This window comes from Cupressus sempervirens, chromosome 11 (assembly GCF_028749045.1).
Source record: "Cupressus sempervirens isolate cs-2001-9-10 chromosome 11, ASM2874904v1, whole genome shotgun sequence".
NCBI classification, from domain to species: Eukaryota; Viridiplantae; Streptophyta; class Pinopsida; order Cupressales; family Cupressaceae; genus Cupressus; species Cupressus sempervirens.
The window spans coordinates 121958487-121974264 of NC_143128.1; positions in this window are offsets into that span (position 1 = coordinate 121958487).

Genomic DNA, 15778 nt, shown 5'->3' on the forward strand with positions numbered 1-15778 from the left:
CCAGGTTCTGATGGGAGAACTCCATCCTTTGGACTCTTTGTTCAACCTTGGTGATTATGTCCTGCTAGTCAGCATTGTGTCCCTGGACATTGTAGTGTTGTTGGCTTTCATCCTAGCTTCTCTTCTCTTCATTGTGCCCCTGGTTGTTGTTGGTTCTCTGGCTTCCTTCCTGGCTTCTTTCCCCTTAAGGTCTTCAATTTCATGGAACAACCATTTGATAGACCAAAAATTGTCTATCATGTTGTTCTTTGCATTGTTCAAAAGATTAAGCCTAGTTTTCCTTGCATTATCTGAGATAACGACCAGTGCAGTGTCAATGAGTTCATCAAAGTGGGCTTTGCCATCATTGTCTTCCATCACTTGGAGATTCATTGACTCCCTGACTATCCCCAATTCTGTGGTATTCGTGTTAAAATTCCTCCAAGACCTCCTCCTATTTTTCATTATCACCTCCCCACTCTCTTTCCCCAAAATTTCTATCTGGCACTTGAATGTAGAAATAGAGGGGCCAAGGCCTGGAGTCTCTAGAATCTGGTCATTGTTTTCTTCCAGCAACAAAGCCTCATCTACTTTCCTTTTCTTGGGATTCCCTAACATGTCAGCTAAATCCTCCTCCTCCTTTTCACTTTCCCTCCCCTTCTCCTCCTCTTTCTCATCATCCTCCCCATTCTTCTCTTCCTCCAATTTTGTATCCTCTTCTTCATCATTATCCTCCTCCTCCTCCTGAGGCTCAGACTTAGGAGGAATGGGGGGTAAGCCTCTGGGGCTCTTTCTACGGGGAATGCAGGCAGAAGGAGTGACTTTCCTTTCTTCCTTAGGGGTTTTACCTTTAGAGGAAGCATTGTCCTCGTCTTTCAATTTTATGCTATGCACATCCTTTGAATCTGAACTCTCAATTTCCTCAAATGCACACCTAGTATCATCGAAGGATTTTCCCCTAGTTTGAGTCTTCAAATACTCATAAACCAGGAGGAGTAATCCCTCATGAAGGGTTGGGTTAGCAGTAGGTTTCCTTTTAAAACCCTCGATACCCTTGCCAATTGAGCTGAAAAGATAAAAAGGAAAAGAGATTTTGATTCCATGCCTAATGAGTTGTCTGTTCTGTTGTTCCAACAAAAAATATGGGTTTAATGCTGTTGGAAGTTAGCAAACACCAAATTCAATCATTCGATACACTATTTGAAAGCTTTCTGAACATTTTTTCATGCTATTGGAAGCTAGCAAACACCAAATTCAATCATTGGATATACTATTTGAAGGCTTTTTGAACATTCTTTCCATAGAAAAGGTTAGTGCAGTCCTTTTTAAATATTCTTTGTTACTATAGAGACAAATTTCATTATAATTTGACAAGTTGTTTAATATATAGTGAATTCATTGAAATATGTATGTTTGAATAAATTCTTATTTGGAAATGGTTAGAAATTTGACAAGTTTTTAAATATATATTGTGTATTCATTGAAATAATTGTAATTTGTATATGTATTTGAATGATTTGTAATTTACAAATTGTAAGTAATTCAAATGTTTGAATAATTTGACATATAGAAATCATCATCATGCCAAGGAAGAAACCAAAATCTCAAACAACAGAAGAGAGAGAGAGATATTTGGCAATTAAAAGAGATAAAATGAAACTACTATGTGAACAAAGAAAATTGCAATGCAACAATGAAGAATTTTCTTTCAAAGAGCAACAAGAACCACCAATACAAAGATACAAAGAGGAAGAATTGGAAAGACCAATAGAATGAATGAGACTCTTACGCTTAAGAAGACAATTGAATTGCGAAGCTACACCATCTTCCAATGTTGGATTCATATCATCATCTCATGTTGAAGAGATGCTAATTTCTACATCTGATGATGTACACACTCCATCATGTCATGTTGAAGGCACAACATCAACATATCAAGTAGGTGATATTCCATCTTTTGTATCTTATTGCCAAGACACATCATCTTCGATTCAAGGTACGTAAAACACTCAACCTTATGTTGATTTTCAAAATGTTGAGGGAATGGAAGAGATTATAACACCTTCTAGAATTCATTTTAGAAGACAAAAATATTTGATTGATATTGATACTAACATTTTGAAATCAATGCTTGACAAGATTAGCAAGCATACTTGTCAAAGCAAAGTTAATCGTATGTGGAGATTATTCTTTGAAGAATTAAATATTATAGGTCAATGCCGATTATTTGTTGAAATGATGAGGAATTTGAAATTTAGGCCCATCATGAAGGTTCTTGGCCTAAGAATGATGGAATATTCAAATGAAAAAAGCATTGTTAAGAATCTAATGACTACATATGATAAAGTGGGTTCTAAATCACACACCAAAGATAGTAATATCACAAAACGTGTACTTACATCGACAATAGTAAGTACCCAAATGAAGATAGCTTGACTCATGAGAAAGACAATCAAGACATTGAAAATCGGTAGAGGTACTCTAAAGAGAGCCATGGTAAGGCGTGAGAGATTGGAAGATCCAACAAAAAATTAGATATGGACATTTAGTGGTAGACTACTGCAAAAGGATAAAGAAATTAGTGAAGCTTTGAAATCACTGATTAAAGATTTTTGGACAAATAACACACATGTTTCCCCAATCAAAAAGATGTTGTAAGAAGGAGGATTGATAGTCGAAATCGTGACCCACATGCGAAACATTTTTTGGACTCAACTCAGACACAATTTTTTGTAAAATTTATTGGTATGTATCCTCAAATTTGAATAAGTCAACAATTTTTTGAGATGGGTAAACCTTTTTATGTGAAGATAAATCACACATACACAACTTGTTGTTGTAGGATACATACTGAATTTTCTAACCATTTTGATGTTTTTAGTATATATGTGTGTTTTTGTATTCTAAGTTTGTTTTGCATGATTGTGACCTGAATGAGCCACCTAGATCTTCAAGGGAATTCATATCCAACATTTTATGTGAAATAAAAGACGGTCAACAATTTTAAAAGATGTCATGCTTGGATGGTACATGATTATCTTGTGGTTCTTTGCAAATTTTATCAACTTGTAAACATATGGATAGTACACATGCAATTGGAAATGAAATAGTAGATGACAAAAAATATACGACTGTGACATGTTCTAAAAGATGGGAAATAGGGTAAAAGATGTGATTTAGTCATTGAAAAGATTCCAGTGTATGAGTTCATGAAGATTTTTCATGAAAATATTATTTACGAGTATGCGAAGCATACACATAAAGCTCGATGGTTGGATTGCAATTCAAGTTGTGCAAGGATACATTTCCACTGGATACCATTGTTTTGGTTGTAGACTTTGCAGAGAACTACATACTACAACCATAAAATGAAGTGCAAGAAAAGTATTATACTTCTCAACAGGTTTCAATATTTGATGAAGTACTACTGTGATACCACTTGATGAAGGACCACACCACCCTACCAACTCATAACCAAAAATGCCACAATATGAAGACAAGAGATGACAAAATGCTTCAAACAATTTTATTATAATTGAAAATCCAATACTAATTACAATAACATTTCTACAAGATCCCTCAAGATCCAATCCAAGCCCAAGCTAGTCCAGATCCACACTCTAGTAGAAACCTCTGAGATCTCAACTTGTGCTGGCAAACCACCAAGCAATCTCCTTATTTCTAAACCGTAACCACTAGCTCTTCTCAACAACTCTATCCAAGATCTAAGTGTAAACTGCCTCACATTCGGCACTCTGTCTACACACTCACAAATCCACCACAATCCTATTGTAAACTGCCTCACATTCGGCACTTTGTCCACAGACTCAAGAAAACTCACTCCTCACTTCTTCTATTTCACACCTTGAAGCCTTCACACCTTCTAGCTTCCACCTTGAAGCTTTACCTTCCCAAGCTTCTCCTTCTTGAGCTTGATTAGAAATGCTCATATGCCTTTCTTAAATAGGCCCTTACCACCCAATGCATGAATTATCCACAACCTTCTAGAATTCCACCTACACAATATCCACAACCTTCTACAATATCCACAACTTTTTAGAATTCCACCTAAATACAACTAAGCACCACCATGTGGCCCAATTAGAAAATTACATTTCTTTTGTGAATCACAACAAATATTAAATGCATAATTTAAGGAACTTTCCACAAACTTCTAAGATGCCACCTACATGCTTCGATTAATGGAATGACAACTATTTTTATTTTATTTTTCTATTTACGCCACCTATGCACCTCGAAAATATAAATTCCTCTTTTCTCCTTTTTCCCTTCTACTTTTTTCCTTCTATTTTCGTCACTTTCTCTCTCCTCCAGATTTTTTTTTTTTTAAATATAAATTTTTCCATACAAGATGCTCCTGTATCAATATTTGTTCATATAACATTCATGCATTCACCTTCAAGTATAGAGGATGATAGGAAGATATTGAGGGAGTACCATTTTTACATCAACGATGATTGATCACATTCTATGGACTTTGTACATGGTTGTTTTCAACTATTTGATGGAGATTTGGCTAACAAAGGCATACCATATCGCTAGCACATTATTTGGTTAGACAATTGTGAATCTCAATTCAAGAATGCATGGATGTTCTATTGGTTGAGCAGGATGCACAAGTTCTCTAGAATTCAATATATGTGAAATTTCATAGAGGTTGGTCATGGAAATGGAGAGCACGATGGTGCATGCACATGCATCAAAAGAGCCTTAACTTGTGAAGAACTAAAGTACAAAGATGGAGCAATATTGATAGATGAAAAATCCATCGTCCAGTGGTGTAATGCTACAATGGGTCCCAATAAGGAAGGCGAGTCTATGGTTCACAATTTTTTATTATTGATAGATAATACTAATATTGCACCATATGAGGATTGTTGCAAACTAACAAGATCAAGTGAGTTGCAATTCTAGGTGCTACAGGATCGTGTTGTCGACACCTACAATAACCTCTCTCTCTTTTTGGAGATTGGATTTGATTTTGATTTTGTGGCCTTATCTTAGGTGATGCTAAAACTTGCAATGTTGGCCAATACAAAGTCACCAACTAGGGAATCTCTCTAATTGTTTGTTGTGGGATCAAACTATCTATTTTGTTAGCTCCAAGTGGTTTGTTAAACCCTAGTTCCAAGCTTGTCCTATCCCATTGACCATTCAAATGTTCTTGGGCATGTTGAACCAAATTGACCCTAAGAGTCATTAAATGCCATAGGGCAGCGATCTTTGACAAGGAATATCTTGGAGCTCGTGCAAGGTATGGATACAATTTTGGGTGCTTTAGGATTTTGTTGCCGACACCTACAATAACCTCTCTCTCTTTTTGGAGATTGGATTCCATTTTGATTTTGCAACCCCATCTTGGGTGATGCTGAAACTTGTAGTGTTGGCTAGTACAAAGTCACCAATTGCTAAATCTCTCTAACCATTTTTCAGGGGATCGAACTGTCTATTTTGTTAGCTCTGTATGGATGGGTAAACCTTAGTTCCAAGCTCATCCTATCCTGTTGATTGCTCAAGCATTCTTAGGAATGTCAAACTGAATTGACCCTAAGAGTCATTAAATGCCATAGGGCATCAATCTTTGACAGGGCATATCTCAGAGCTCGTGCAAGGTATGGATACAATTCTAGGTGTTATAGGATTGTCTTGCTGACACCTACAAAAACCTCTCTCTTTTTGGATATTGGATTCCATTTTAATTTTGCGGCCCCATCTCACGTGATGTTAAAAATTATAGTGTTGACTAGTACAAAGTTGCCAACTGATGAATCTCTCTAATTGTTCGTAGTGGGAACGAACTATCTATTCCATAAGCTTTGGGTGGCTAGGTATACCCTAGTTCCAATCTTGTCATATCCCATTGACCACTTGAATGTTCTTAGGCATGCTAAAATGAATTGACCCTAAGAGTCATCAAATGCCATAGAGCAGGGATCTTTGATGGGGCATATCTTGGAGCTTGTACGAGGTATGGATGCAATTTTGGGTGCTACAGGATCATTTTGTTGACACCTAAAATAATCTCTCTCTCCTTTTGGAGATTGGATTCTATTTTGATTTTGTGGCCCCATCTCAGGTGATGTTGAAACTTGTAGTGTTGGCTAGTATAAAGTTGCCAACTGGTGAATCTCTCTAACCATTCATCGTGGGATAGAACTATCTATTTTGTTAGCTCTGTGTGGCTAGGTAAACCCTAGTTCCAAGCTTGTCCTATCCCATTGACCACTTGAATGTTCTCAGGCACGCTAAACCAAATTGACTTTAAGAGTCATTAAATGCCATAGGGCATCGATCTTTGATGGGACATATCTTAGAGCTCGTGTGAGGTATGGATGCCATTCCAAGTACTACAAGATCATGTTATTGAAACCTATAATAACCTCTCTCTCTTTTTGGAGATTGGATTTCATTTTGATTTTGTGGCCCCATCTTGAGTGATGTTGAAACTTGTAGTGTTAGCTGGTACAAAGTTGCCAACTGGTGAATCTTGTTGGGCCCATTTATCGTTGCACCAAAAGCCATGACTGTTAGTGAACATGGAAAACCACATAATTAACCACCTGTGGGCAGGGAAGCGTGTCACATCACCCAACAATCTCCCCCTCGACGCGCATATCAGGTGCTTACGCGGGTCAGGAAGGCACCGAGGAGATTTGAACCCATGACCAGGCCAAAACCAGGCTCTGATACCAATTTTTGGGCACATTTACCGTTGTACCAAAAGCCATGACTGTTAGTGAACATGGAACACCACATAATTAACCACCTATGGGCAGGGGAGCGTGTCGCATCACCCAAAAAATCTCTCTAACTATTCATCATGGGATCAAAATGTCTATTATATTAGCTCTAGGTGGTTGGGTAAACCTTAGTTCCAAGCTTGTCCTATCCTTTTGACCACTTGAACATTCTCAGGCACGTCGAACCGAATTGACCTTAAGAGTCATTAAATGCCATAGGGCAATGATCTTTAACTGGGCATATCTTTGAGCTCATGCGAGGTATGGGTACAATTTTAAGTACTACAGGATCATATTTTTGACAACTATAATAACTTCTCTCATTTTGGAGATTAGATTCCATTTTGATTTTGCGGCCCCATCTCAGGTGATGCTAAAACTTGTAGTGTTGGCTAGTACAAAGTCACCAATTGGTGAATCTCTCTAACCGTTCATCGTGGGATAGAACTGTCTATTTCATTAGCTTTGGGTGGCCGAGTAAACCCTAGTTCCAAGATCATCTGAGTAAACCCTAGTTCCAAGATCATCCTATCCTATTGATCACTCAAATGTTCTCGGGCATGCCAAACCAAATTGACCCTAAGAGTAATTAAATGCCATAGGGTAGTAATCTTTGACAAGGCATATCTCAGAGCTCATGCGAGGTATGGATGGAATTTTGGATGCTACAAGATCATGTTGTTGAAACCTACAATAAAATCTCTCTCTTTTTGGAGACTAGATTCCATTTTGATTTTGTGGCCCCATCTTGGGTGATGTTGAAACTTGTAGTATTGGCCAGTACAAAGCCACCAACTAGTGAATCTCTCTAACCATTCATCGTGGGATCAAAATTTCTATTATGTTAGCTCTGGGTGGCCGAGTAAACCCTAGTTCCAAGCTCATCCTATCTCATTCATAGTTCGAGTGTTCTCGGGCACGCCGAACTGAATTGACCCTAAGAGTCACTAAATGCCATAGGGTAGCGATCTTTTATAGGGCATATCTTAGAGCTCTTGTGAGATATGGATATGCATTTCCAAGTTCTACAGGATCATGTTGCCGACACCTATAATAAGCTCTCTCTCTTTTTGGAGATTGGTTTCCATTTTGATTTTGCGGCCCCATCTCAGGTGATGTTGAAACTTGTAGTGTTGGCCAATACAAAGTTGTCAATTGGTGAATCTCCTTAACTATTTATTGTGGGATCAAACTTTCTATTCTATTAGCTCTAGATGGCCAAGTAAACCTTAATTCCAAGCTCATCCTATCCCACTGACCGCTTGAATGTTCTCAGGCATGCCAAACCAAATTGACCCTAAGAGTCATTAAATGCCATAGGGAAGCAATCTTTGAGGGGGCATATATCAGAGCTTGTACAAGGTATAGATGTGATTCTAGGTGCTATTGGATCATGTTTCTAACACCTACAATAACCTCTCTCTCTTTTTAGAGATTGAATTTTGTTTTAATTTTGTGACCCCATCTCAGCTGATGCTGAAACTTGTGGTGTAGGGCACCTAGGTGGCAACTAGATATGTCATCCCATCCAATGATGGAGAATCATGATAGAAGGTAAAAGGGTGATCATACACCTCATTTTGAACATGCTATTTTTTATGGTAATAAGGAAATCCTTGTTTGTAAGGTCAAGGAACTTAAGGTCACCTATAAACCCAAGTTGCCTTAGTCCTAAGAATTTTTGTTCTTTTGTTGTTTTTGTTAATAAGTTGACTCAAGAAGTGTTTTGAGAGTCATTACACCTTATATAGGTCCTATGTGTTACCAAAAACCACTTGGTTAAGTTCCAAGAAGAGTTAGTGCAAAAATTGCATTTTGCAATAAAAGTTGTTGACAACTTTTTGACAATTTTAGCAATTTTATTGGAAAACATTGAAATTAACCTTGTAACCAATAAAACCAATTGGTAATTGGTTAGAATGGAATACCTTTTTTTTTTTCCAGGTTTAGTGGAGAAAAACAAAGCCATTGTCTGAAAACCACAAAAATGGCTATAAGGGCAATTAGGCCTATTGAGAGCAATTTTGCAAAATACATGTTTAGAGAGTAAACTAGTTGTGGAAATCTCATCATTAGGTGTCCCTTTAAGTTTCTAAGGTGTTATTTTGGATCAAGAAGTTTATTATGACCCATTTCTCAATTTTTTTCATTTTTTCCTTATTTCTTCCCAAGTCTTGAATAGGGAAATTGATTAAGTAGTTTTGTAAAGTTGGGTAGAAGTTTGTCCAGTGTTGTAACCAAGTTGGAAAGAGTCTTTTAAGACACTTAGGAAGGTGGGAAAGGTAGTTTTCCTTAAAAAAAATCTTGTTGGGAATCCACTAGCTTTTGGTGTGAGCACTCTGCATCATTTTGGATGCAAGTTACATTAAAATGAAATACATGAAATCTACTTAAAACATAAACAAGAAAAATAAGATATATATTATGATAACCAATAATGTCATACATGAACAAACATATAATATATTATGATAACCAATAATGTTATAAGTCTAATAATGGCATGCATCAAATATAAAATGTCATATATACATCAAATGTATGTCAAATATGTCCACTACCATAAAATCCAAGATATATGTCCACTAATGCCTATACATGCATGTCTATCCCTATATCTTCTCCTTCCTACAAGGGGAAGGAAACAAATCTCTAGAGGTCTTTGGTTGTTGCATGGAGGGAGATGATGGGGATGATGGGGTCTTCCTCACACGTTCATTCATCCTCTTGTTTAGGCTCCTCTCTAAATAGAGATGATACAAAAAAAGTATATATGAATCAATAATTATTATACATTGAAATCAAATATATGTACACACAAAATTAATTATTTTCTTACCACCATCAAATAGTCACTCTGTACATCCACCTCAAGGGCTCACGGACGATCAGGAGTAACAAGGCCCTACAAAAATTCAATCAATATAATCACTCAATCATAATTATAAATACCATTTGAAATTTCAATACTAAGTATTACAAATAACAACTAAAACTAGGAAAACTCTTTTATACCTTGGTCAATAGCTCTGAACTAGCTATCACTGTAGCAACTCCATGATCGATGTACTAGCGAAGGTGAGGAGTCTCAGACATCAACAACTACAAATCATATAATACAATTTACATGTAATATGAAACATGAAACAAATATAATCAAATGAATTATATTAACATGAAACAAATGTACCTCTACAAAGCTCGTATCATGCCTAAGCTCAGAGTCCCTTGTGAATGTTGATGGTCCAGTAGAGGACTAATACACATGGATAAAAAAAAATTTTCAATCCTTCATATGATCGCTTAATAAATAAATGTATTAATTTAAATGATGAAATCAATACATACCTCTCGACTCATCGACGAGATGTAAAATGGGGCTAGGGAATCTATACTAGGGCCATCAACACTCTTACCTAAAATTTTGAACAATATCAAGACATGACAATTAATTAGTCATTCACTGTACACATGAAATGTGATCAAATTAGTTTATTATAATTGTAATTTACCTGTGTGTCGATGCCAAATGTGTCACTTAGGAACTCATCAGTGACTAGCCCATTATCCATAGTGTCTCTAACATAATTGCCAAATGTGCATAAGAATCCACATGATGTGTACAGGTGATCATGACACAAAGAAGGCTCCTCCTCAACTAATGGACTAGCACAATGAATGAGGGTTTGTGTCATGTCTCTACATGTTCCTTCACAACTAAATGAATAATCACATGCTCACCTTATGGCTTGACAACAAACACCCTATTTACATTAGGGTCACAACATGCCCCCAACCTCTCAAATGATGATTCCCCACCTCTACCCTAAGAATCTAACATATCAAAATAATTGGGGATCTCTCGAAGGACAAATTCACAATACAATTTAATGATGATTTCCCACCTCTACCCTGAGAATCTAACATATCAAAATAATTGGAGATCTCCCCAAGGACAAATTCACAATATAATTTCTTTAAGAAATACATTGGAACATCATGATTATTATAGAGAGGGGCATCAAAGACCATCTACCATCTATCCCAAAAGTTATTTCTAATATCATCATGTATTCACCAATGGATGGGGAACCTTTTAGTTGAATGTTTAATAGTGTCTTGTTCTTTAGATTTTTTTAAAAATGCACATATGCTACCTTTTTTTATTTCCTTTTTTCTTACATCTTTATAAGATAATTTATTTGCATAATATCTTCTTTTTTCTTCTCTCTTAACATGTTAAATATCCAATTGACTACTAACAGAAGCTACATGGCTCATAATGGACTCAAGAGAGGATGCCAATTGCATTCTCATAAGATTAGTATTCCCACAAGCATTCAACCTACCAATGATTGTTTCTAATTCATTTTTCCCTCTTTCTATTTCATTCATTATATTTTCTTGGGTGCCAAGAGGAGGTCTTTGAATTGGTGGAGGTTGCGGAAGTTCATTTTGATCTTGTGGAGAGTTTTGATTTTGATATTGTGGAGGGTTTTGATTTTGATATTGTGGAGGGTTTTTATTTTGATTTTTTTGATCAGGCTGGGATGTGGTGGTTGATATTCACATTTCCTGATAAGAAACCAATTGCATTTTAAATAAATAAACAAATTTGAAGCAAAACTAAAAAACATACAAAATAATGCAAAAACAAGAGTAGAAAACATACTACGTGTTCCTGATCTTGATCTCTGGTGATGAGGAGGCATTTTGAGGAGGAGAGTGAGAAAATTCTTCAACTTCTAAAAATTGCATGCACATAGTTGAGGGGAAAGAAGGCAACAACAAAAAGAAATAAGATTAAATGGAATGGGTTGCAAGTTTGCAGCCCACATATAATTTTTTTTAGGTTTTTAAAAGTGCACACATGTTATAGTGCATATATGCATTGGCTTGGGCTCCACAATCCTAAGGCTTATGGAGCCCAAGCCCAAATGTGTGTGCGCTATAGTGCGTGCGCACTTTTATAATTTTAAAAATTGAAGTTGTGTGTCATCTTTTTGGCACCACAACTTGGTGCATTCACCCTAATGTGATAGTAACATCCAAGTGAACCAATATTATCTTAAAATTTGAAGTGTAGTTAGAGATCAAATGCATGAGAAAATATTATTTAATAAAGTCCTACAAAATTAATGATTGAGATTAAGAAGTTAAAAGATGAATGACCAAGATAGCAAGGTAGGTGGGAATGAGTGAGATTAAGAGGTTGGTTTAAAATAGAAGAATAAGATTGAATAGAAGGTAGAAATGTTTGCTTTAATAATTAATGAGTATTCTCATATTCTCATGGGCATCTCATACCTCCCTATAGTCTCAAATGTGTTTCTATGTCATCGAATTCTTCCAACGGTGATAGGGCATTAAAAGCTTCCTCCAAATTTAATGATAATAGTACACAAGTAGAGCTTTTTCATTTTGAGGCAGATGGAGAAGAATAATCATTACGCCCTTTTAGGTGTCCGCTTTGATACATTTTATGATTGGCTATGTAATCTCATCCTAATGTGGTTTAATTTTGGTAGATGGAGTTTTCCACCCTTTTTTTTAAGGTTTAAAGGGCTTATGACACTCTCCCTGATCACCACAAGAACAAAAGCATATGATAAGTGTAATGCATCTATTCACATTGTCCAAATGAAGATTGGGAAATACTTGTGAGATTTTCACTATAAATTTCATTGTTATTATTACTTACATAATTTTTATTGATTTTTAGTATATAAATATAAATATGATTTTACACAAATTAAATGGTCTTCTAACTACAAGGATTATATAGTTTTGATTTATCATGAATCGAATACCCCTTGGTGGCTTGCTCTTAACTAGACATTTGGTCAAACTTTAACACTCTGAAAAATTATACTTTAAAGAAGCAAATAATGTAGTTCAAATAGTTGTGAACCATAACTTAATATTGATTTCTACATTTTAGTTCATGAATAATGAGACTGGATGATTAGTGCTTGCATTTCATTTGTGTTTTCCCTTCTAACTACTTATTTTGATATAATCACATAATTCATTAGAGCATATTTTAAGGAGAAATAATGTTAAATTTTAAATTTTAACTTAAGATTTAAATTGTAATGTATATTTTTTATTGATTATTTATTAATTTTTTCTAGATACTTTCATTTAATTATATAATTAATTGAAATAAATTATCTAAGAATGTTATTACAATTTCTAAAAAGTAAAATATGATTTTTCAGTTATTTAATTTAACAAAATAGATATGATTTTAGGATACAATTCATAGTCACAGTAATGAGATACAACTCATAATCACAATCCACTAAAATCTTGCATTGCTTAGTGCAAGTGCTAGTAATATATATTTGTTTTTATTAACCTACTACAACCTTTGGGGTCAAATTGTGATGGCGATGTAATTTTTGGTCATTTTCATTTTTCTTTTCTTTTTGCAATTATCCTTGACGTCGTTGCAATGTTGGCATTGGCATCATAATTGCAACGCTCACGTGGGTATAAACAAAAAAAACAAAAATATGACGTAAATCATTCCCCATTTGTTTTGATTGTGGAGAGTTGTGTGCAAAAGAGGGTCGAGAGCTCTGAATGTTGTCGTGCCCTTGTCATTGGTGCATTTTGTTGCTATGATCTTTACATTTCATTATAGTGCCCTTGCTCTACAATTTCATTGCTGTGTATCTCTACATTTTGTTATCGTGCCCTTGCTCTATGATTTGGTTGTTGTGCCCTTTTGATCTTTGCATTTTATTGTCATTCCCTCATGATCTCTACATTTCATTTTCGTGTCCTTGCTCTTCAATTTCATTGTTGTGCCCTTGCTTTGGGTTTTTGTTGTCATGTCGTGCCCTTGTGATCTTTGTGCCCTTGCTCTACGATTTCATTGTTGTGCCCTAGCTCTCTAATTTTCTTCAAGGGAGTTATGTAAATGTTCATTTATTTTCCTTCTAAACAAGTATCTCTTTGTATTTCCTTCTAAACATGTATATTTAGAGATCTTTTTTAAGGTACTTATTACATTTTAGCACAACGGAAGAATTGACCCTGCTGCATACATATTCCAGAATACAAATAATAAAACAATAAAAATCACTCAACCCATGTTAAGTGACTTACCTCAAGATCCTCCACAAAAATAATGGAGACTAGGAAAAATGGGCAGAGTTCGCAAGAAATTTTACAAAAAATATCATAACAGATATTTTTAGAAAGAAACTAGTCATAACCTAGTTAAATGGGTCTAGTTGCTAATTAGTTGGGTTGATTACAAATGCCTGTAGAACTATCATCAGATTAGGTACAATAAAATAAACAATTAGTTGTTCCCAGCTAGTAGGATCAAGTACAATTTTCCAAGGTGATAAAATTGCATATGCAAGGAATTGAAGAATAACTTTAGTGAAAGTTGAGTGTAAGAAGTTGAAGAAGCAAGTTTTGTTTCTGTGTAAATGTCATAATCATGAGGCTCATTCCCTAATAGAAGCCTCTACCATAATGACATTACCTCTAAACCATGCATAGGATGTTGAAGTGGTTCCCAACCTTGAAACACTCTTGTAAGCATTTGATACTTGGGATTATCGCAGGGAGATTGTGCCAATACTTGAAACACTCTTATAAGCATTTGATATTTAGACTGTAAATTCTCAAAGACACTTGCAAGTGATTCCAATGTCATAGTACCTACAACAACACTTTTCTAAATTCTATCTAGTGAGTCCCATAATATCCTTTATGTTGTCTAGTTGTTGTTTTTGTCATGTAGTCTCTTTCTAAAGTCACTCCTTCTCCTTCTCTTTCTAAAGCCACTCCTCCTTCACTGTCATGCCTTAAATTTTTATTATCAAACTTTTGAATATATGCCTCTACCTTATCTAAAATCAACTTCACATTGTGTTGTAACTCTGGCATAGGTGTTTGATCATCGATAGCTTTCATTTCAGCATTCAAGTTTTCAAGATTGGTCAACACCCTTACTTGCGGACCTCTCATGTCAAGCACTTTTTCTACTATTTCAATACCATGTTCTTGCTTCTGAGCTAACAGTTCTTCAGGTGCATTTTCTTATAAAACATTAATTTTGTTGAACAATTGTAAACTCTTCGAAAGTGCATTGTTGTTTTCATGTATGTATGTGTCTATAATAATTTTTTCATGTAAGTCAAAATAATAACTAACATTACCATTTGATCATATAATAATGAAGTAATCAACCCAAATAATTAGCAACTATACCAATTTAAGTGGTGTTTCCAATGTCATAGTACATACTGCAACACTTTCTTAGATTCTATCCAATGGCTCCCATAATATCCTCTATGTTGTCTACTTATTGTTTTTTCCATGTAGACTCTTTCTAAAGTCACTCCTCCTTCTCTTTCTAAAGCTACCCCTTCTCCTTTTCTCTCATGACTTAAATTTTGATTATCAAACTTTTGAATATCTACCTCTACCTCATCTAAAATCAACTTCACAGTGTGTTGTAACTCTAGCATAGGTGTTTGATCATCGATAGCTTTCATTTCAGCATTCAAGTTTTAAAGATTGATCAACACCCTCACTTGTAGGCCTCTCATGTCAAGAACTTTATGTACTATTTCAACACCATGTTCTTGCTTCTGAGCTAATAGTTCTTCAGGTGCATTTTCTTGTAAAACATTAATTTTGTTGAACAATTGTAAAATCTTAGAAAGTGCATTGTTGTTTTCATGTATGTATGTATTTATATATATGTATGTATGTATATACATATATATACATATCTATGTGTATGTATGTATGTATGTATATATACATGTGTATATATACATACATACATACACACATATCTCTGTGTGTGCGTATGTATGTATGTATATATATAGAGATCTTGTGGATTTTGGATTATGGATTATACACAAAAAAGAATAGAAAACATGACATTAATCATTCCCCATTTGTTTTGATTGATTGTGGAGAGTTGCATGTGAAAGAGGGTGGAGAGCTCTGAATGTTGGTGGAGATTAGTGGAGATCTAGGATTTTGTTGTCATTCCCTTG